Source organism: Pelodiscus sinensis, chromosome 7 (assembly GCF_052426305.1).
Source record: "Pelodiscus sinensis isolate ZL-2025 chromosome 7, ASM5242630v1, whole genome shotgun sequence".
Lineage (NCBI taxonomy): Eukaryota > Metazoa > Chordata > Testudines > Trionychidae > Pelodiscus > Pelodiscus sinensis.
This window is the reverse complement of record NC_143058.1, coordinates 55,414,187-55,437,679: the sequence shown is the minus strand read 5'-3', so window position 1 is coordinate 55,437,679 and position 23,493 is coordinate 55,414,187.

Genomic DNA, 23,493 nt, shown 5'->3' with positions numbered 1-23,493 from the left:
CATGGCAGCAGTGTTCTTTTGAGACCAGCAGTACAATACATCTCTCCAGTAGAGCATCAAATCTATTCTATTATCCTGAGCTACAATTTCTCATACTGGCTCTGCCATAGAAGGCCCCATATTCCTTGTGCCTGTGGAGAACATAAATGTTGGCAGTACTCCAATTAGCATTAGATTTGCAATAGGCCAGAACAGTGGGATCTGGCAGGCATAGAGCACTTTTGAAAAGCAGGCCACTTCACTAAAGCACCCAAATGGGAACTGAACTCTTGAAAATGAGGCAATAAGGACCTGATTCTTCTTTGAATAGTATCTTATTGGTAAGTTTCTCATTAAAGTCAGGAGGAATGACTATTCAGTGAAAAACAACAAATGGTCTGGTAGCACTTTATAGACTAACAAAACATGTAGATGGTATCATGAGCTTTCGTGGGTACAGTCTACTTCCTCAGATGACTGGAGTTATAAGTTTGGGATGTGAACACAAAATAAATAGGAGAGGGGAAAGGAATGGGGGGAGGAGGGGAAGAATAAGAGAGGGGGTGGGAGACAGAGCATCAGTAAGTATCTGGAGAATGGGTACTTAAAACTAAGCAGATAAAAATCAAAGTCAATAGATAGATTCCCATGTCAGGAAGGATACTACTCAGAGAGCTGTTAGCACCTTCAATGGTTGTTAAATTGGTAATGTCCTAACCAACCTTCATCACGATTGAGTCCATTAGCATGTGAATTGAATTTGTAATTCCAAAGCTTCCCTGTGGATCTGGCTTGTAGAGCTGGTTTGTGACAAGACAGCTACTTGGAGGTCTGTCATAGTATGACTTGGAAGGTTAAAATGTTCACCAATAAGTTTCTGTACGTTTCCTTTACGTATATCTGATTTGTGTCCATTGATTCTTTCCCACAGAGACTGTCCAGTTTGTCCAATATATATAGCAGTGGGGCACTGCTGGCATTTGATGGCATAGATCAAATTACTGGATGTGCAGTCAAATGACCTTTTGATATTGTAGCTTATGTTGTTTGCTCCAGTGATTAATTCGCCAGGATAGATATGTGGGCAGAGTTGGCATCTCTTCTGGTTGCATGGCTGTGTTCCTGGAGTGAAAGTAAAGGAGAGAGGAAACCCTTACTGAATGGAATGTGCCTCTTCTAGTTTGGAGTTTGTAGATTTTTGCCTTCTTGAAAAAATAAATATAGACAACAACAACAATTTGGGCTAGGCCAGGACCAAAACAAATTAAAATCTTAGCAGTACAACTATTTACATTACTTTCCAGCAATACTTATCACATCCAAAAAAGTTACAAGTAGGCAATATTTGATTTCATTTTATGAAATTTCTTGCAAAGGACTTATGAAATATGAAAGCAAAGATGTCCAGAAACAAGCTGAATCTGGAGCAATTTCCCCCTCTCTCTACCCCTTTACCTGATCCATATTAGAAATAAGGTTAAATCATTCATGTTAATTCATTGCTGAAAGAATCCCTTTTTCAGATAAGGGTCTGGAAGCACATGTACTCACACAATATGAAGTAGCCAAATACAGTCAGTCATCTACTCTTTGCCAAAAGTGCTATCAGTGACATTGCCTTTGAAGGAGGTAGGACTCTTATGTAGACTCTGCCTGAGATATAGTGCTTGCCATGATAGGTAGGGAAAGAGACAGCAGACATGGAAGACTACAATGTATGTGTGTTCCGAGAAAAAAAAATTGTTTCAGATGTTCTGTAGTTCAGATGTAGTTCACGGCTCCTGGAGGGGTAGCAGCCCTTGTCAGTCACGCTGGGGCTGTAGTGATTTCTCCAACTAATGACCCAGCCCTACAGCCAGGGCACTGTCTTTGGACCTTGCTTTCCAGAGTCAGCTGTACAAATTAAAGTTCAAAATGGTGTTAACGGAAACAAAAAACTTCTCCCATTCCACAGCTCTTCTTCCACCAGGTCACACGCAGCCTGCAGCATCATTACTGGGCTCAGCTACCCTTGCAAAGGGTTCATACACCACTTCTTTGGGGCTTGAATCCAGTCTCAACTTCAGCTTAAGTTACAGCCCAGGGCCCTGTATTGCACAGCTAAGCCAAACTCTCAGCCCATAGTTTTGCCTGGGTGACTTCCTTTCTCACCTCTTAATTCCCTTATGGGTTCCCCAAATGTGTTCCCTGTTTATCCAGGGTGTTTTCCTGTGTGCTAAAGGCACCTTCTGGTTCTCTCAAGTCTCTTTCCTCACCTGGCCCCATTCTGAAGTTAAACCTGGAACCACCTAATTGCTTTCAGGTGGTTCCCATTCTATAATCAAGGTTGGCTTAGTGAAGAAAATTTTATCGTCAGGATGTGGCTGTTCCAGCAATCACTGTAACTGACTTCTGCTCTGGGTTACCTGGGTTCTTCTAATGCTAGTGGACCAGCCAATAGTATAATGCTGCTTCCAAGCTAAACACCTGGCCCATTGTTCTCATGTTGGGATAGATTCTGCCACCATTATACTGACTAATACAATGCCCCGCAAGCAATTCCCATTGAAATCAGTGTTACTGGTGCGCGGTATTACTCGGTGTGAGTAGAGATGGCACAATCTTGCCTGTTATGTCTAACTATTCATTTACATATAGCAATGTGAATGGAAGGCTGTCTTCTAAATACTAAAAGTGACGAAGAGTCTTGTAGCACCTTATAGACTAACAGATGTATTGGAGTATAAGCTTTCGTGGGTAAAGACCCACTTTGTCAGATGCATGTAGTGGAAATTTCCACAGGCAGGTATAAATATACAGGCAAAAATCAGGCTAGAGATAAGGAGGTAAATTCAATGAGGGAGGATGAGGACCACTTCTAGCAGCTGATCTGGAGGTGTGAACACAAAGGCTACATCTAGACTACATCCCTTTTTCGAAAAAAGGGATGTAAATTAGACGTATCACAATTGCTAATGAAGCGGGGATTTAAATCTCCCGCACTTCATTAGCATAAAAATGGCTGCTGCATTTTACAGCACGGAGCTTTGCCGGAGAAAAGCGCCAGCCTAGACGCTGATCTTTCGAAAAATAAAGCCTTTTCCAAAAGATCCCTTCTCCCTCCTGAAATAAGGGATAAAGGATCTTTTGGAAAAGGCTTTATTTTTTGAAAGATCAGCATCTAGACTGGTGCTTTTCTCCGGCAAAGCTCCGTGCTGAAAAAATGCGGCAGCCATTTTTATGCTAATGAAGTGCGGGAGATTTAAATCCTCGCTTCATTAGCAATTGCGATACGTCTAATTTACATCCCTTTTCTGAAAAAGGGATGTAGTTTAGACGTAGCCAAAGAAAGGAGAAACTGCGTCTGTAATTGGCTAGCCATTCACAGTCTAAACTTTGGAAAGTAGATTTTTCTCCCTTCCTGGTACAGCTGCCACCTTATCCTTCAGATACAGCATGTTACAGACACAGAGTTTTCTCAGCCACAGCAGATTTGTATTTGTTTAGGCTTTAGGCCCAAACCTGAGAAATGTTGAGCACCTTACTATTTCCAAAGGAGTTCAGAGTGCTCAGTACCTGTCAGGAAGTGTTTAGTACCTCACAGGGGTGAGCCCCTTCTTTGATATTTTCCTTGATCTGAAATGAAAACAAATCTAGACTGAGGAGTATGTTTTACTCTCTGAGTTCAAGCATAAAAAGCATCCTTCTTGGGACTTGCCATCCCCTGAGGAGGTTTTTCATCTTGTGTCTGGGTAACAACTATAGCACCTGTCTTGTCTATTTATGCCCTTCTGCTTATATGTCAGTCTCTGTTGTGCTCCTCTGTGTTACAGCTAAGCAATTACATTTTTTCATGCATTATACAAAGAAGTATCTGCCAGCTGTTCAAAGAACAGAATAACACCACACAGAAGATTTAGGCATGGGGAGAATTGATGCATTCTGATTTGTATATTGAGGATACGTTTTTGAAAGACATAAATTTTCAATATAGAATTTAGGGAGTTTAGCGTTTCATGAGTTTGCAAATGTCTGAGACTGTAATTATCTGTGCATTTGAGCATGAATACACAGTCAAGAAATTGAAAATAACACCCTCTAAGCATGAAGTTGTTCTTTTATGAAAAGAGTTGCACTGGAGAGTTGCCACACTGTCAGCAGTTTAAATGAATACAGGCCAAGATGAGCTTGTGTTCTAGCCAAAATGTTCCCTAAGGTAGGGAAGCACCTCAGAGGAAATTAGGATTCAGGGGATTTCTTTGATGGCCCTTACTGATTATCTAGCACAGTTTTGGTCTAACAGGGAGATGAAGCTGCCCATAAAAGGTAAAATTACAGACAAGCTTGACACAGAACAGAGAAGAAGGAGGAGAAATGACACAGGAAACATGTCCTGAATTCTAGTGTGGTGCCATAATTGCTAGATGAAAAGTAAGAGAAATGTAGAAGATGATTTTTTAAAACCTATGTGGAAGATCTGTTATTTTCTTAAAGGTATGTTTGGGCAGGACAGCCTGACAACATTTGGGATTTTATAAACCTCTAGCTTTATGCCAGTTTTTATGTTGGGGGCAAGACAATAAACATAACTGCATCTAGTGGAAAGGAGAAAACATCCTCCCCAAAAATACAGATGGGGGAATGATAAATTACAGACATACTATAAATAGAGAGGGATGAACATGTAGAACAAAGACAATAAAATTTGTGAAAAGCAGACACAAAAAATCAGGAAAATTATGTATCTCAGACTATGTTTTGACAGATGGGATATGAATTTTCTCCATAGTTCAGAATCCAAAACATATTAACAAATCATTAAGTATGAATCTTCCAGGTCTAGTTATAAAGTAGCCTAAATCTCATGAGCAGATCTAAAAAAATTTTTTCCCCATAAAAAGCCCATCTTAAAAAATGCCAAGTTTGCCATTTTTGGCCATCTCCAATTTAATATTCTCATCTCCAAATCAAACCTTAGACTTCAATGTGGAATCATCTCTTGGGAATGGTGAATCGGGGCAACTGCCCTGAACCCTGTGCTTTGAGGGATCCTCTTAGGCCAGCGCAGCAGTTACAGAAGGGACATATTCGTCACTCCCACCCCAGAATCCGAACCTTCCTCGCAACATCCCTGCCTAAATACTCTAAGGCATGGAACTGGCTTAAACCTAACTGAGAACAGAACACAACTGTAGAGCCCATCTCTTGTTTTTATAGCTTTTCTTTCCTCTTGCTTGGGTGATAATTTTTGCAGCTGTCTTTCCTCCTCTGTGACATTCCTTTCTCTATGCACTTCCTTTTCTTTAATAGCTTTTCTCCCTTCTCATTCTCTAATGTTATTTTCTATTTTCCCCTTATTTTAACTCTTCTTTCCCCTTTTCTGTTCCTTTTATATTTTTTACATTTCTCTGTGTAATCTTTCAGGGGGAAAAAAGACGTTCCCCCAAACAAGTGAAAGAGAATGAAAAGTGAGGTTCTATGATCACTTTGAGCATCATTCCCTCTTACATTGTGTTATCACTATCCAATCAAGGATAGAATGTCAAACAGACCGAAGAAAGTCCTGGGAAACCAAGGTTCTGTTCCAGGCATTACTGATCATCTGTGTGACCTAGGGAAAGCCCCTTTTCCTTTCTGTACCTTAGCTGCCTTACCTTACAATGAGATGAGTACTTACCCACCTGTCAGTCTCAGGAGTGAAAAGATACATATAAATATTATCTCAGCCCAGCTAGGAGCGGAATAATCTATGTACCTTTGGAAGACATTGGCTTATCTTATTTGTAAAACAAAGTACTTCACTGATTGATAATGTAATAAAGATAGGTAATCACAAATTAGATAGATCAGATTTCAGTCATGAGTCCTAAAGGTAGGTAAGCATTCTTCTGCTGACTGGTGTATGATAGCACTTTGAATCAGGAAAAAGATCATTGAAGGGAAACCTTTAAGTAAACTCCCTCCTGCCCTCCCAGGTTAGGGCCTTACCAAATTCAAGATCCATTTTGTCAGTTTGATGGCTTGATGGTTAAAAATTCTAAATGTTACGATTTCAGGTATTTATATCTGAAATGTCCCACTGTTGTAATTGTAGGGATTCTGGCTCAAAAAGTAATTGTGGGTGGGTTGCAAGATTATTGCAAGGGGAGTTACCGTACTGCTGCCCTTACTTCCATGCTGCTGCTGGTGGCGGCACTGCTTTTAGAGCGGGGCAGGTAGAAAGTAGTCGCTACTGACCAGGAGTCCACCTCTCAAGGCTGAGCCATGGCCATCAGCCATGTAGAAGTCAGGATCTCATGGTATGGTACTGTCACCCTTACTCATGTGCTGCTGCTGGCAAGATTCTGCCTTTAGAGCTGGGCACCTGGCCAACAGCCTCTGTTCTCTGGCCTCCCAGCTCTTTAGGTAGAAGTAAGGATGGCAATGCTGCGTTCCCCCTACAATGACTTTACAATCCAACTTACAACTCCCTTTTGGGTCGGGATCTTCCATTTGAGAAATGCTGGTCTCCCCCATGAAATCTGTATAGTGTAGGGTCTGGTCTGAACCCTCAATAGATCTCATCTTCTGTGATACTGCTGGTGAGCAATTAAACTAATCTTTGATTGGCAAATCCAATTACAGATATCACATACACCTCTGCCATCTGCGGGTGCTGTGCACTCCTTTGGAATCCTTCACTTTTCTTGTACTGACTGGGATACATTGGCTCTTGAAGCATTTGAGAGCCTGTGCAACAGTTTGCCACCAAAACAATCTGTCGCAAGCTATCATTTCCAGATCTGTCGCAAGCTATCATTTCCTGGGAGATATGCTGCATAACTTCATATTGGCCTTTATGACATCTTACAGCAATCTGTGGCAGTAGAAGACCATCTTCGGTATCTACGTGACATCCATCCTCATAACGTGACCAGTCCAGCAAAACTGTTTGTTCATAAGACTGATTGAATACCCCCATCACTCACAGCTTACAGACCTCTGTGTTTGGAATTTTGTCCCACCACTTCATGTAAGCAATCTTCCTCAGGCACTGATCAGTATGGGTATGTCTACACTACAGTGCTAATTCGAACTAACTTAGTTAATTCGAACTAAGCGAATTCGAACTAACGCAGCTAGACCTAAAAACTAGTTCGAATTAGCGTTTTGCTAATTCGAACTAGCGCGTCCACACTGATTGGACGCAGGGGCGCATTTAAGGGCAGCTGAAACTGGTTCTGGCAGAGCATCAGGTCAGTAGCTGCTTTGTGTGGCTGCTGTCTGAGGCTATCTGAGGCTCGTGCTTAAAGGGACCCCCCTGGACAGCCGGTTCTCAGCTTTTCCTGCTTGCTTGCCAACCTCGCCGAGGGACAGCAAAGCGTTGGTCTCTGTGCCCGTGTGTGTTGGTGCTTCCCTTCGGGGGGGCAGCCGCAGGTGGCAACATGGAGCCAGAGCTCACCCTGCACCTTCTGGTGCACTTTCTGGACTTGCTGCTGCAAGCCTGCCACCAATGGCTCAAGGCTGCCTGGCACCACCTGGTGCACGTCAGCCCCCTGCCTCTCCACCTGGCCGCCCTGGGGGCCGTGGAGGAGCCGCGGCGGCGCCCCGGCACCGGCGTGCCCCGCCGCATCTGGCATCTGGACACCAGCAGCGACTGGTGGGACCGCATCATCCTGGAGCGCTGGGAAGACCGACAGTGGACCCAGAACTTCAGGATGAGGAGGGACACCTTCCTGGAGCTCTGCGAGTGGCTCGCCCTTGCTCTGCGCAGAAGGGACACTCGCATGAGGCCTGCCATCCCCCTCCAGAAGCGGGTGGCCATCACCCTCTGGAAGCTCTCCACGCCGGAAAGCTACCGATCTGTCGGGAACCAGTTCGGCGTGGGGAGATCCACCATCGGAGCGGTGCTCATGCAGGTATGGCACTCGTCGGCCACTGCGCCGGGGAGGAAGGGGGGCTGCAAGGAGGGGATGGGCCGCCCCAGGGACAAAGGGGGGGCGGGAGGAGGAGAAAGCGCCCCGCACCGGAGGGGTCGGTCTGTCCCGGCCGTACTACACGCCGCCAGGGGGGTTGCTTCCGGGAGTGGGGCGCAGGGCACTGCCAGGGCACGAATGCTCCCAGCCACCCAGGCGCCCCACTGATTGGCACTTTGCTGTGTCTCTCTGCAGGTGGTCAAGGCCATCAGCCGGGTGCTGCTCTGCAGGATGGTCCACCTCGCCAACCCGGACGCCGTCATCCGGGGATTCAGCGCCCTCGGCTTCCCCAACTGCGGGGAGGGAGGGCCATCGACAGGACGCACATCCCCATCCGTGCTCCGGAACACCAGGCGTCCCGGTACGTCAACCGCAAGGGGTACTTCTCCATCCTCCTGCAGGCCGTGTGCGAGGACTGGGGACAGTTCACGGACATTAATGTGGGCTGGTCCAGCAAAGCACACGACGCCCGGGTGTACCGCAACTCCTCCGTGTGCCAGCGGCTGCAGGACGGGACCTTCTTCCCCGACCAACACATCAGGGTCGGGGACGTGGACATGCCCGTGTGCCTGGTGGGGGATGCCGCCTACCCACTGCAGCCATGGCTGATGAAGCCCTACATGGGGCACCTCAATCCCTCCCGCCAGGCCTTCAATGCCAGGCTGACCAGGGCCCGCATCGTGGTGGAGGGGGCCTTCGGGCGACTGAAAGCCCGCTTTCGATGCCTCCTCACCCGTCTGGACCTGGCCGAGCACAACATCCCTCCCGTGATGGCAGCATTTTGTGTGCTCTACAATTCATGAGAGAAAGGGGGAGGCTTTCCTGCCAGCCTGGATGGCTGAGGCTGACCGCATGGCTGGCCACTACGGTCAGCTCCGCACCGTCGCCGTCTGGGAAGCCCAGCGGGGGGCCGTCTGGATCCGGGAAGCCCGGCAGGAGAGCTTCCTGGTGGAGGAGGAGGACTGACCTCTCCCTTGCGTGCCCCACTGGGGCCTTCTTCCACCCTACCCCCCTTCCCCTTTCCCCTCCCTACCTTATGTCAAATAAAGACACCTGTTTTTCAAACAAAAACGTCTTTTTATTTAACATAACTGGGGTGGGGGGAGGAAGAGGGGAGGGTGGGAGAGGGGAGGGGGAAACCTGGGACGAGGGAGCTGGAAGGGGAGGGAAGGGAGGAAGGGAAAGGAAAGCTCAGGGGTGGGGGTCCAGCTGCCTCTCCCGTCTCGCCACACTGCGGGTCCGGGGGCGTTGGTGGGAAATGGTTGTGGAGGGTGGGGCAGGAGGGACGGGGGTGTGGAGGAAGCAGGAGCGGGAGCAGGGGGAGCAGGGAGAGCAGGAGGGGGAGTAGGAGGGGGAGCAGGGGGAGCAGGAGCAGGAGCCGGAGCAGGAGGAATTGGGAAGCGGTCGAGCAGGCTCTGGAGGTGGCCTCGCAGGGGACAGCCCTGCTCCTCCAGTGCCTCCAAGCTACTCCGGCGCAGCCTCAGGTCCTCCTGGACCCAGTGGTCCTGGATGCGGAGCTGGTGCTCCAGGAACCGGAGGTACCGCCTCTGGTAGTCCTCTTGGTTCCTGGCTCTCCTGCTGGCCCGGGCGCGGGCCGCTGCTGCAGGTGGGGTGGTGCGCCCTGCAGTCCCAGGTGCTGCGACTGTAGTGAAACAAGAACAGCGGTCAATTACCCCCGGGGCCCAGGTGTGTGAAACCCAGCCCCCCTCTGCAAGGCCAGGGCCCCTGCAGGATTCCCAGCTGCTGCTCCGTGGTGGGCAAGGCCCAGGTGCACGGTCCCTGGGCTCCCTCTCGCCCAAGACCCCCGTACACATAAGGGGATCATGGCTCTCGGAGCCCTCCTTCTCCTCCTCTTCCTCCTCCTCATCCATGTCAGGGAGCGGTCCCTCTGCCCCGGAGTCTATCACCTCCCGGGGGGCAGGGACGGCATGAGCCCCCAGGATGCGGTCTAGAGCCTGGAAGTGGGGGCACGCCTCCGGGTCAGCCCCTGGCAGGCAGGCCCGGGCGTAGGACTGCCGCAAGTCCTTAATTTTCCAGCGCACCTGCTCCCGGCTGCGCTGGTGGCCCCTGGCGGCCAGGCTGGCAGCCATGCGGCCGTACACTGCCGTGTTCCTGTGGCTAGTGCAGAGATCGTGGACATTGGAGGCTTCCCCCCAAACCTCGCTAAGGTCCACGATCTCCGCACTAGACCACGCGGGCACCCGCCTCTTGTGGCCCCGGGCAGGGTCCTGGGAGCTGCCAGGCTGGTCCCCGGAAGAGGGGGAGGGGTGGGGGGCATCTGGTCGCTGGCTCATGGGGTGTCAGCTGCCTTGCAACTGGCACAAACCCTGTAGCCAGCCCGTAGCCCTTTAAGGGCTCCGGGGCCGGGAGGGGGGCAGTAGAGTTTCAGGGAAAGCTGGGAAGGGCTAGCCTCCCACTAGTTCGAATTAAGGGGCTACACAGCCCTTAATTCGAACTAGTAAGTTCGAACTAGGCTTAATCCTCGTGGAATGAGGTTTACCTAGTTCGATCTAAGCGCTCCGTTAGTTCGAATTAAATTCGAACTAACGGAGCGCTAGTGTAGCGCCTATGAAAGTTAGTTCGAACTAACGTCCGTTAATTCGAACTAACTTTGTAGTGTAGACATACCCTATGACACTGATCAAATTTTGAAATGTAGAGGTGATATATGGTTCACGACGCCAATCCATACAAACGTCTAGTCAGGACACCTACCTGATAAACTGCTACCTTCATATGAAGTTTAACTCCAGGGTCATTCCATACCCACTTTGGCTAGTCAAGCAGTGACATCATCATCGGCATTTATACCAGAAGACAGCACACTTCCAAGGTAGCAGAAATTGTCAACAGCCTTAAGGAGACTACAATGCGGGGTTCTTTTCAAACAGGCTGAAACATAATCTCTGTGTATGCTGAAAGCACACCAAAGACCAAATTTCACAAGGGGAGGACAGCTATCACAGTCCATGTTGCATTTTTCATGGCTATGAATTTGGTATGGCCCTATTCATGGGATAAGACTATCAATATGATGTTAATGCTTGTAGCTGAAATAGCCTCTCGCCAGTTCATCAGAAAAATTGGAGAAATGACTGAGCTTCAACTTAATATGAGTCAATAAAGAGTATATTTAATTGCATTGTTTTATCAATCTATTAGATCAATAACAAAGTGGGAAAGCACTCCCCTGTTGGCTGTTCAAAGTTGATAGACTCCAATTATGCTTTTCCTTGGACATATGATGGGAACAAAATTAATAACAATACAAAGCTGTCACTGAGTGGAAGGAATCCCTCAAGCTATAAGAAAATGGAATATCTCATTCTTATTAGCAAGGAATTATAAGTAAATTAATATTCATTAACAAGCATGGGAAGTCTGCAGGAAAACCAATGATACCATTACAATTTCATATAAGAGAAAATTTAGTGATCTAATTAGCTCTACGAAAAGCAATAATATTTCAGTGTTGAAATATGTACATATGCTCTGTACTGATTATGGGCTGAGCTTGCAAGAACCTGCTTAAGCTTAGGGTGGTCTAGAGCAGCGGTGCACAACCAGTGGGTCATGACCCCCTTGGGGGTCATGGCTGTCTTCCTGGGGGAGTCACAGTGCTTTGATCTGGGCTGGCCGGAATTTTCTTTTCCTGGCTCGGTACCCAATGCAGACGCGGTGGGGGTGGAGGGAGTGGCAGGGGAGCGGACCGGCACTTTGAATTAAAGGGGCCACAACAAAATGTTCCCAGCATTTTTTTTGGTTGAGCACCACTGGTCTAGAGTGCTATCTGGGAGGAAGGAAGGGGGCAGTTATTCAGTATATAGAATGTTTTTTGAAAAGCTAGCACAGTCTCAATAAAAGGGGTTATGTGCATAACACCCTTTTCCTCTCCTCCCTCTGGTCCACCAGCTCTTCATGTACAACATCCCAGACCTGACTCTGTGGAGGGCTCTCTGCTGGACCCCAAGAACAATGAGGATTCCACAGTGACAGGAGGGAAGTTTGCATGCAGCCAACAATCTGATCATAATTTATTCTGCTGTACAGAGAAACTAGGGCTCTGGACTTTAAAGAAGAGTTTAAGTGGAAACTTAAATGAGCTATACACATATCTGAAGAGTATAAAGAAAATCAATATTACAAAGCTTCAGGGATGTCAAATTCTAGGACAAAGAATTTGGCTGAGCCTCTAAAGAAATTGTAAGTGGTCTTTCTTACAAGGAATAGTTAATACAAAGCCTACAATAGGGCAGCTAGGGGAGGAATTGAATGGGAGGAAAGCATTATTAAAAATAATAGAAGTGTGTGCTACAACTACAGACACTGAAAGAAGGAGAATTGATACAGCATTAATTTCTTCCCTCTCTAAAATCACCTCAGCTACCAAGCTAAAAGAGTGATGAGAACTGGAGTGCAAAGGAATTCTTACGTCTCTGAATGGGCATTCAAATCAGATCTGAGCCCTCTAATACTAGTTTGGGGGCAGCAGAGAGGTTTTTGGGAGAGCATCACACCAGGCAACGAACAAGAATTGTTAAAAGCTACATGTATCCTGCCGTTGATTTGTGTAGACAATGCCATATTGAAATCAATGGAGAGTCCTTAAAAAAAAAAAACAATGACAGGATATGGCCCAAATTACGAGAGTAACAGTGGAGCCATCTGCCTACCCTACCAGTGATGAATTTCATGTTCTCTATTCAATTCTTACACTACAGCCATCATAATAGTAGATGAGCATCTTCCACTACTGCATTAAGGAAGTAACTAGCATCTGTCTCATGTTGCTCTTTCCTTCTTTCTCCCCTACTCTCTTCCAGGGGACAGCTATGTGTGGATTTTTTTAAAACATATTTTGGTGTATGAATGGCATCTTATGTGATTTGATTACAGCTCAGGCACACGATTAGTATAACACTTCCATGCCCCATAGTCAACAGGTGCTAAGATGCTGGATTTCCCATGTGGAAGTTAGAGCCACTGAAATGACAGTTTTACTTCCTATTGGGTTTTTTTGTATTAACCTTCCTCTTCTTTCACTTTTCACAAAATGCATTTTTAAAAGACAGATCCATTAATGATGTGATCCCATTTGCATCAGGGCAGCTAACCAAAAGGAGAATTTGAGCCATAGACTTTAATATGCATCCAAGAGGTTTTTATGACAGAGGACTGAACATAAAATGCCTAATTAACCACTAGAATAGAGAACCTTGGGGATTTTAATAACAATAATTATGGCAGAGATGGCAAATTATTTTTTTCTGAATGAATTGAATACTAATGCTGAACTATCCAAGTTACGAGTAACATTTATAAAATGTAACGATGTTCTTTTAACATCTGTCACATTTAACCACATTTATGTCAAGACACATTAATAGTAAATCATAGAGCAGAGCAGTACAAAAATGAGTAACTGTGTGAAAAAGCCGAAAAGCTGAGTAAAGAAACAAAAAGGCTGGGTTGTGCTGTGGGATCAATCCATAGAGTGCTTCCCCTCCATACCCAGTCTGAAAACACCAGACTGCATTACTTTTCCCATGTGGCTTCTCTGCAGTGTGGGGCACACTTTTGGGGAGTCTTGAGTAGCAGTTGTAGCATGGGCTTGATGCTGGTTGTATGGCAGGGATCATGTTGTGGTGGTACTGACAGGGCATTGTGGCCTCGCAGTTGGCGCACCACAATAGGGCTCTCATGTAGACAGGCTTGGCCGCCTGTAGATCCTGGAGAAATTATGACGTTAGAGGAATTCTTGCACATTTTGAATAGGACTCAAACACCTTCCACTGTTGCAATGATTCAGGAGGTGGTCTGTGTAGGAGAATGGCATGCAGGTTTGTTCCCCATTAGTCCTTCTTGTGGATGTCATGGTTGAAGAGGGATAACTAGCTCAGTGGAATTACTTTCATTTTTTTACAATTGCAAATGTAAAAAACAAAGCTAAACAAAGAGGCTACGTCTAGACTGGCATGATTTTCTGGAAATGCTTTTAATGGAAAAGTTTTCCGTTAAAAGCATTTTTGGAACAGAGTGTCTAGATTCACACTGATGCTTTTCCTCAAAAGCACTTTTTGCGGAAAAACGTCCGTGCCAATCTAGATGCGCTTTTCCGCAAAAAAGCCCCGATCGCCATTTTCTACTCATAACAACTTATTTCACTGCCTGCAGAAATCCCTATGTGTGCTTCCTTTGCCAGCTTTCTGTAAAGTCAGCAGAGCAGGACAATTTGTATTTGATCTATATCCAAGATGGAACATGAGTTTTTTAAAACATTATTGGATGCTGGATTGGAGAATAATGTTTTAGTCTGATAATGATATCCTAAACCAAATGGATACAATGTTTTGCTGACCCTTGGCTTGGTGGTAATAACATTATTGCAAATATACAGCTTTTCATGAAAACACATTTCTATTTATTTGCCTGAGCCTGTGAGTAAATGCTTTCTCTGTTTGGTGTGATCCCCAAAGCATTTTGCCCTGCAGAATTCCTTATAGAATTTTGTTAGCTATGATTAAAGCTTTTAGAATTAAGTTTGTGGGCTTGTCAGGGTCAGCCGAAGAAGAATGAACTCTATAATTTCCTTCCCTAATTCTGAATTTCAAAAAGATACAGTGAGCTCAAACTTTTACTCATGTGATAACTACTCACTCATATGAACAATCCCCTAACTATTCTATCACTAGGGCTGTGTCTACATTGGCAAGATTTTGCGCAAAATCTTGCCACCTGTCTCCACTGGCCACAAGTACTTGCGCATGAACACTGACATTCTAATGTAGGAAATCAGTGCTTCTTGCACAAATACTCTGATGCTCCTGCTCAGGGATAAGCCCTCTTGCGCAACTGTTCTTGCGCAAGAGGCCAGTGTAGACAGTCAACGTTAATTTCTTGCGCAAGAATGCCCGATGGCTAAAATGGCCATCGGAGCTTTCTTGAGCAAGAGAGCGTCTACACTGGCACGGATGCTTTTGCGCAAAAGCATGTCTCTTGCGCAAAGGCACATGCCAGTGTAGATGCTCTCTTGTGCAAATACTTTCATACAAAAACTCTTGCGTTAAAAGTATTTGCACAAAATCATGCCAACGTAGATATAGCCTAGGGCTACGTCTACATTGGCTCCTATTCCGTAATAGGGATGCTAATGTAGCACTTTGGAATAGGCAAATCCGTGGGGGATTTAAATATACCCCGGGGGATTTGCATTTTCATGGCTGCCGCTTTTTTCCGGCTTGTAGATACTTTCAAGTAGGAATAAGAGATCCTCCAGAAAAGAGCTTATTTTCCGGAGGATCGCGTCCAGACTGGCACTTTTCTCCGGCTTATCTACAAGCTGGAAAAAAGCGGCAGCCATGAAAATGCAAATCCCGCGGTGGATATTTAAATCCCCCGCGGATTTGCCTATTCCAAAGTGCTACATTAGCATCCCTATTACGGAATAGGGGCCAATGTAGATGTAGCCTAGGTGTTTATAGGATCAGGGCAAGACTGAAGCAGTGAATCAAAACTGACCCACATGCCAAAGATGTGAGCCTTAGTAGTCCAAATAACATCAACAAGAGTTGTGCCTGTGACTTCAGTGAGAAGAAGTTTTGGCCCATGAACTAAGGAGAAAACAAAAAATAATTCAAGACAAAAAACATTAAACATATACAAAAATGAGGAGCATATCTGTGTTTAAAATATTGCTCTGCCATTAATAGGAAATGTGACACATGTTGAACTTCAGAAAGAGTTTCTCTTCTGCAATGGAAAAGAAAATATCAGTTGGTAAACAAACAACCAAAAATAGAGAGACATCAGCTTAGTCTGTGATGAAAATATTATGAGGCCATAGAGACTTGTTAAATTAAGGACTGAGAATTATGTTAAAACAGGAGCTTGGGCAGCCTAAAAGTTACCATACCTTCTGTGCTGAACAGCCTCAGTCCCTAAGGCCAGGCAGAGGGGACAGGATGGGCAGGAGAGATAAGAGCACATGGGCCCTTCCTCTCCGCTGGGTCTGAACCCAGGATTGTGTATGTCAACCCCTGAACAGACGATGGGGGTGTCTCTCACAGCAAAAAGTCAGATCTACTGCCCTGGGTTACTTCCTGCCAGCCTGTTCAGTTTAGGGCATGGCTCCTTTAGTCCAATCTTCTGGGCTTTGTGTTTGGTTCAGTCTTGAGTCCAGTGAAGCATGATGGTGCAGTCCCAAGCTCCTTTGGGAGGGCACCACAGACTGGTGAGGGCAAGTCCTACAATGTCTCTGGTTTCCACTCAGTCAGTTACCTCCAGTGCTGGGAGTTTCCACTGGCTGAGAGCCCATGCTTGGATCCAAAGGCTGCCTAGATGCCCCCGCCCCCACCTTTTCACCGATCAGCCCTGAACTGAGCCAGGCTCCTTCTTTTTTCCTCTTCCAGGCCTGGCATTGGTTGCAGGTATAACAAGGAATGGCTACTTGAGCCCAAAGGTTCTCTTTAACCCATTCCATGCAGAGGGGTGGTTTCCTGGCTTCACCAGACAGATACATATATTCCAAAACAGCTCCATAAACTTGCAAGAGTTAGGGATCATATAAAGGGATATAGCAGTCAACACTAAATGGAGCCCTTAAAAACATGATCCGAACCTGTGAATGCATCTCAATAATTAGATATATTTCAGAGCAAAGTTATTTGTTGCGGGGAAAAGGAAACAGCCTATGATGGAAATGGACTAGATGGTTACTAAGAATATTTGTTGATTACCCATTGCAAATTAAATCAGACTGCATTGTCATAAGGCTACAAAATGGTAAACGAATAGCTTTAAGTGCCATGAAGGCATCCATTTACTCTGAGACCCAATCTACCTAGTATCTACTGAAATCAAATATAGAACACTTAGGCTATGTCTACACTGCAGGCTTCTTGCGCAAGAACTGTTTTGTGCAAGAGTTCTTGCACAAAAATTCTTGCGCAAGAGCGCATCCACACTACCATGTGCTTTTGTGCAAGAGATGTGCTTTTGAGTAAGAGCATCCATGGCAGTGTGGATGCTTTCTTGCACAAGAAAGCTCTGAATGGCCATTTTAGCCATAGGGCTTTCTTGTGCAAGAAACCCCTGTTGCCTGTCCACACTGCCTTCTTGTGGAAGAGCTCTTGCTCAAGAAGCCCTGTTTTCTGATGCTTTACTGTAAATTTACTTGTGCAAGAACGCATGTGCAGTGTAGACACTCTGCAAGTTTTTGTGCAAAAATGGCTGTTCTTGCACAAGAAGCCTGCATTGTAGACATAGCTTTAGTGTAAATGTCTCTTTAACATATTAAAAATTGGTACATATCTTTGGTCATTACTCTAACTGTGTCCAAAACCGCACTAAGATCCTCATATAAGAATATTGGTTATTGAGGCTCCCCATATGCAGATAATGGGAAATTGCAGTGAGTGATCAACCTGCATTATAAATACTTAGATTATTCGAACATTTTGATTTTTAAATTGAGACTTTTTGGTGCAAAACTAGAAGGTCCTGCAGCTGTAGGACTCCTGTAAGATCCTTAGAGTATCCATACTGTTAATCTAGAAGGCAGATAGAGAAAACCTGGTGGTCAGTAGCTGGATTTTGGCTTGGGGTTATGGTCATGTGTAAAGACTAGCTATAGCCTCACTTGTCCAGAAAAGTACTAGCAGGAGGGTGCAAGAAGCTTTATTTCTGGTGCCCCCTCTCAAAAGCCAAGCCCAAAAGGCAATTCTGCTAGTTCTGATACATTCACCTAGTTCTCCCTCCATACACACCTCCAGGTGGGGAGGGATCATAGGCCCATCTGTCCAATGAACCAGCCAGCTGAGTTTTCTAAATAGAGGGAAGAACCTGGTTCTTGAAGGATCTGTGGGTGAACTGTCATTGCAGTTCACACTGCACTTTGCTTTGATTACGGAGTACTAATCATTTTTGTCACCTTTTGCTGCCTTCTGAACTCCTGGAGTATCCCTAGACTCCAAACTTTGGTTTTTTATTTTATGCCTCTGTGAATATCTGGGACCCTTCCATGGTCTATAATCCAGCTTCTGTATGACCAGCCTTGATCCCTACTCTCCTACACAATATCCTGGAAAAAGAAGCACCTTTCTACCAGCATCAGACCTTGGGATTCCTCCAGATTCTCATTTTCCTCTAGTGTCTTGACCTCTAAGCTGCTTCCACTTGTTTTCTGTTTCTAAACATGGACCCTCTCCAGTCTCAGCTATCATCTAGCTGATGGGGTCTCTCCTCAAATGCCATAGTTCATAGATGTGGTGTACAGCAAATAAAATGTTAATTTAAAAGCCATTTGCTTGGTGACGATGGGGTACATCTTTATGCTGAAGCATGAAAGACACACCAAAAATGCATCTGCCAAATGTTACCACACTGTGCAACCTGAGGTACCACAATTCCCCCTCCATTTGCAACAGGAAATGGCTGTGGCATCTCAGATATTGTGGTGTGTAATGCATTGGTAAATGCTAATTTTTAACACTGCCGGAGTATTACCAAAGTGATATATCCATCAGTGGAGCAAACCACAAACTATTCTTACTCTTTGGTAGATTCATCGTCCTGCTAATAGGGAGGAGCTTAAAGACACTTGTCAAGAACCATGTCCTGTACAGCTAAGTGGATGATGTGGGTTCAGTATGGACTTGAAAGAAATAGAATTTGGGGATAGTAATAGATGAACTGCACCACCTACTATGTATATGTGTGTCTTTCATTAATCGCTGTCTGTGTTATTGTAACAGAAATAAAACATGTGCACAACATATTGCATTATAGAGATGTGGTCTAGCCCTGTATTTGGTGAATTTTAAAGTTATGTTATAAAAGAGTATGCCTAAATGGAGAATTGGTTTTTCTTTTTCCTCATATTTATTGATTTAACCAGTTTATGCAGATTGTGGAAGAAAACATTGTCCTCACTCTGAGTTTGTAAGCAACAAGTAGCCAGAGGCAGTTTTATTACGAGCTGCAGCAAGGGAAAAACTGGTTCGGACGGGGGGGAAGCCCCCCCCCCCCGAGGTAGATCTTCGAATACAAGCAATTATGAAGCAGTTTATATACTGTCTATTAAATATAATAACAATAACAATTAGTCTCCTTCCCATTACAAACACCAATGGCTAACAGTTATTTAGTTCCACCCAGATGCTCCTTATCTCAGGGTCCCTACCAGAGTCAGCATTCTATCCTTATCTCCGTATGGAGGCGAGAGGCGAAGGCAGCGTCTAATTACAGATCTCGCGTTGTCAGGCCACAGACTTAGCCTGACTCTTGCTCTCTTGTTAACAAGACCAAGATGGCTGCACACAAATTCCCTTATTCCCTTTTCCTGCCTCCACAATCCCCCCTTTTGTGCCCACAGCACAACTATCCCTCCAAACCTTTACCTTCATTAAACATTACACAATTAGCACAAACACAAAAGCTATCTCTACCACCACATCCCTTACAACAACAATCAAATATGAAACTTTTAATAAGCAAAAGCAATATAATAATTACTATCCCCAATATAATTCTATGATGGGGCTGTTCTATAATTTTAGTAACATCATACAACATATCATAATTAGTAACCAAATTAGGGAGGGCAGGTACATGCTGATAGTACCTGTCCATAAGCATAGAGTCCAGATCAAAGGGAGAAACCCAAACCACTCCCACAAGTTTCTCCTTGGCAATATACAATACTTTGCTTCTTTCACCAAGGTCAGTTCTTAGGGTATGTCTAGACTACAGGCTTTTGTCGATATCAGAGGAGTGGACTTTTCCTCTTTGTTTTCTTGAAACAGTCGTGGTTCAGCATCATGCAGGGGAGAGGTTACCAGCACATCACCCTGTAATATTTTGGTTCTTCTGGTGTCCAGCAGGTAGGAAAGCAGGACCAGAAGAGAGAGGCTTATCAGCAATTGGGGTAGGATCATTTCGAGATGGAGGGATCTTTTTGCAGTGAGAAGCATTGGCCAACAGTCAGTTCCTGGCACTTCACAGCGATGTTGGTGGTTAGCAAAACTTGGTAAAGGTCTTTCTAGATCAGTCTTTCGCTGATGGACATACGAGTCTCTATTCTCTGAGCTAAAAGCCAGCTAGCTCCTTTGGAACCAAGGTTATTTCCTAGGAATAAAGCAAATTGTAAAAACAATCCCGCGTGGTTGTTTGGTTGTTTGGTACCAGCCTTATCAAAGTGAGACTCTTTTGAAATGTGGTTGCCAGGGGAACCAGGGTCACAGTAACTGTTGAACTGTTTTACTTCCCAAGCTGGCCTAATACTTTGAGTTTGAGTTCTCAGCAAGATACCATGGACAGCCTCAGTTTACTCCTATAGTTCCTTTCTCTTGACTTTGGGGTTCTCCTTAACCCACCAGGTTAAATACAATTTAAGGGGTTTTAATTTACTCTGGAAGTACGAGTACAGCACCAGCACTGTTATGTTATAATCGAAACTTCCCACATAATTTGACAACCACTATTCAACTCCATCTTTAAGATATTTCATCGCCTTACTGGTGCTGCCCATGATTATAGGTTTGACCTCTACTACCTGGTTGAGTGCTGCAGAGGTAGGTGTTTGGCATGGTCCACGGTGTTTCCCTATCTGTGTGTACCTCAGACGGCCAGCCTTGATATATCTTTGGGCATTGGCCACCAACTCCTCGATCTTCGCCTGCAGGGCCAGTAAACCCTCCTCTAGGTACTTACTTCCGCCGTGCCACTCAGAATCTCATGTTAGGTTACTCATCACTGCTGAAGTGCGATAGAGCCGCATTCCATCAACGGTCAGGATCATCCAGCGAGGGACTGTTATACACACAGATGGATATGTAGAGGGGCAGGATGGAGTGATCTGTCTGGGTAGTCAAACACCAGTAGGTACTGTTTATTTGGACCAGCTCGATGTTTTTGTTTCTCTGAGACAACCACATCAAACTTAGGCAGATTCGTCATGATGTTAAATGGGCAGGTACATAAAATTTCCTTATCAAAGTGGGTGCAACAATCCCTGGGTATAGGGAGGCTCCCACACCTTCAGAATAAGCGATGCTCTCGATCTATCTATATGCTCCTGCTTCGGTACAGGCAGGGAGGTTACCATTCTGATCTGATCTGAGTGAGGAATCCCCAGAGGGGCCAAAAACAAATGGTTATACTGTGCCCTGTCCAGGTGGGCCTTCGGGTCCTCATGGATTCTCTACTTCCCCACTCCCATGGGTAGGACGGGGGAGATGGGGACTCACCACCATAAGGGCTGGGTGGTCAACGCTATCCTATTCTTCAATACTGGCCTTCTAATACCTTTAATTTAGTTCCATTAATTAACAATCCAATTAATCTCTCGTCCAAATATCTGGTTAGGTTTAGTGAAATGGACACAGAGCTGGACAGATCCTTCAAACTATTCAGGATCAATCAGTTGGCTTGGCTGGTGTCTAGGCCTTTACAGGCACTGGATATTACTGCATCTACCAGCCTGGATTCTATATAATTTCTGGACTATGACATAAGTGTTGCTGACAGAGTTTCCAGGCCTAAACCAATCTGTGATGGTATCTGCTAAGCCCCTTCGTTGCCTAATCAGGCACTTGCCAATTTGATTAGCCAGTCTAGCACACAGCTGGTCTATACCAGTGTGGAACATCACCAAGATAAGGACCAGTGACAGTTGTCCTGGTTCTGAGACGGGTCTGTTCAGGGCATGATGCACAATTGGGAGGCTCTATTTTGTCCTTAAGGACCTGGTTAATAATATCCAAATGAGAGCAAGTTAGCAATGGCCATTGTTTAACAAATGACAGCCATGCCTCAGGGGTTACCTTTGTCTGGGCTTTAAGTGGTAAGCCCCAGTGGGAGTCAGTAGGTCCAACTTCAGTGGCCTAATGTTAGTGTTTAGTTTCTTTCCCACAATATTCCATACAAACTTTAACTTGGAGGACTGTGTATTCCTTGTCCTCCTAGTGTTCATGTTGTTACAATAAATAAAATAATTCTGTGTGAATGAGGGGTGGCCCAAGGCCATGTATTCCCCATTGCTATTAGCGTGTATTTGTTCTATGTATGTGACTTGAAGGAGGTTACATTGACTAGAGTCACTGTTTCTCTTATAGGACCAAGCATGGTTCACAGATGTTTAATTGTTAATAGGAACCCATGCAATTCCATAATTCTTGAGGCCTTTTAAGGCATCAGGCACCAATGAGTAGCAGGGCAAGTAGCTGTTATTGCAATGGTGAGGTTACTAGTTTCCTCATTGTTGTGGGCATCTTTACTTAAATATGCTGATGTCCCACTTGCCCATGTAGTTTCTTATAAATTTCTTATTATCTCTGGCCAAACCACTTTATGGTTGGTGTTCAAATTTACAGAAGCTAAATATTTCATTTGTGTAGCCATTAAAGCAAAACCAATCCGGTGGGGGAGAGGGTTGGTATCCCACTCCCAGTCCTTCTGTTCACGTGATGCACTCCTTGCTTCCTTCCAGTTCCTTTTTTGTTCACCTGTGGAGATATTGTTAACATTCTCCTAGCCTAAACAATTTCCAAACTATTATCCTTTCACTGAATTTTAAAGTTGCCAATTGATTGGGCCCAATTATTAATTTGGATGGTTTAAATTAATGCTTCTGCTTTACTCAAATTATCCTTTCATTAAAACAATATCCTACACACAACAATATTTGCAATACGTATTACAATTAAGACACACAAGACAAACTTGGACAGAACACAAACTTATTATGTCATGACACAGAACCATGGTTTTTTGTTGTTGTTGTTGTTGTTGTTGTTGTTTGTTGTTTTTCTTCAGCTGGCACCAGCACTTTCTGATGATCTGAAAGACAAGAAAACATTTCTACCCCCGTCGGGGTGGCCCATTATAACTTAAAATACTGCCTAAGATCTGTTAGGGGAATCGGTTACAGTTAGTTCCTTACCACTTCCATGGGCGAGTGAGCTATAACTTTATGAGAACAAGGGCGCTTCATCGGTACTCGTGACCTTCCACTCCCTGGAATTACCTCTAGAGTTGCTAGCCCTCCCCAACAGTGGCATGCCTCAGTTTCCCTCTTGTGCCACAGATCAGGCTTAATGTGTGAAGCTATAATGCTTCTCCTTAGCACAAGGTGTTGGTTAGTTATTGTTCCAGCAAGCAAAAAGCTTTTCTTTTCCTGAAAATAATCATATACAGTGTTACTTATTAAGACTATAGTAATAATAATATTGACATTAAATTTTGTTAAATGGGCGCTTATAAATATTTTGTTTGTATTTGGACAATTTACTTGAGGGGATAGGTGTTTTATATTCCTTTGAAATAGCCAGGCAGCCTGTATTCACATATAATGTTGGATTTGAAAGCAAGCCAAAAGTTTTATCAACTCAGCCTTGAACAGAGACACAGTGAAGTTTCAGGGCTTGGATTCTTAAAACAAAGATTTGTTTTCTTAAAGAGTAAATTTAACCTTAAGGATTGAATGTATAGATTTCATTCTTTTATACAGTTAACCAGTTAAGTGTCAATAGAATTCCTTCTTATGATCTGTCCTGATTCCTGCTAAATGACCCTTCCCAATGAC